We start from the raw sequence: 1,445 nt of genomic DNA, 5'->3' as shown, positions 1-1,445 counted from the left end.
GTATGTATTGATGGAAAATTCAATCAGAGTGTCTAGAGGACCCGATCATTTAATCTGTTCAGTCAAGTTTCTGTATCAATCATAAAACAAAAACGAAATTAAAAACTGAAATGACTAAAAAAATTGTAAATCTCAATTAGTTAATTAAATAGTTCAGTAAATTAATTACTAACATTCAATCCTCTTGCCCTGTTATTCTTATCATTAAATAATAATAATAATAATAATGACAATAGTTTTATTTTTATTGTTTATTATTATTATTATTATTATTATTATTATGCTATTAAAATTATCATATTGCATTCCTTATTGTTTCCAAAGGCAAAACTGCACAGATGAATATCATAGTTATTTAAAAACATTATCTTTCACACTGTTCTTTAGAATCTCAAAAACAAAAGCTCACACTTCACTCATTCACAATAGCTGCATAATTAAAACTGACATTATGCATTAGCACAGGGTTTTTATTTGCACTGTATCGGGCATCTTTAAATAGCTGCGACAAACACTAGTCTGTCCTGTTATCTACTTTGAAAAGAAAACAGTTGGAAGGAGGGTAAAGAAGCATTTTTCTGTCAATTTATTTCTGTAATGAATGCTTGTTACTGAATTTATGTATGCATCTGTGTGATGTCAGTATAAAGTTCAGTGCCTGTGTGACAAATTGTTCTTTGTTGCTACAGCCCTGAGGGACTGTATTTAGAGTCAACAAAGTCAATGTGCTGCTGACTCCTTGGCAGCGACTCAAAGGGGCCATGAAACCACACTTTGAATATAATGAGACAGTGAGCACATTTATTCTTGAATATAGTTTTTAAAAAATTCCTTAATATTCAAGACTTCTGCGCTTCTAGGCTAATGGTCTGTCTTAAAAATTAAAGTTTACATAGATATAACTCTTTGTATGTGAAAATTTGAACACTTAAATCTAAATTATCATGAGTATCTCAAATCTGAACTCAGATTTAGATAGGTGAAATAACTAATTCTTTAAAGTCACAATGAAAAAGGAGAAGCAGCTTTACTTGTGATGCACATCTGAATGTAGTGGATTATCAAAACAGAAAAAAAATGCATGGAGGTGACTCGTTTCTATCTATTGGTTGTTGATTGGATTTTGAGTTGAGGGCATTGCACTCAAAAATTAATGCCAGCTTGCAGTTGCTTGTGGAGGGATGGGGTTTAAGCAGAGTAAATGATTAGAGAAATCAGGCATATACATCACCAGCGAGAAGTCTGTTGCTTTTATTGAAAGATCACGTTATGACATTGTGATTAAAAATTACAAGAAAAAAAAAAAGGAACGTGGCTGAATCATCAATAAGATCTATAACATGCATTAAAAAATATAAAGGGTGATTTTGTTTTTATTTCATGCACACTTAAATGGATAGTTGACTCAATTCCATCATTATTTTCTCACTGCATACTCTACAGAA

Source organism: Sinocyclocheilus rhinocerous, unplaced genomic scaffold (genome assembly GCF_001515625.1).
Source record: "Sinocyclocheilus rhinocerous isolate Xijiao unplaced genomic scaffold, SAMN03320098_v1.1 scaffold1129, whole genome shotgun sequence".
Lineage (NCBI taxonomy): Eukaryota > Metazoa > Chordata > Actinopteri > Cypriniformes > Cyprinidae > Sinocyclocheilus > Sinocyclocheilus rhinocerous.
Note: the sequence above shows the minus strand (reverse complement) of the source record.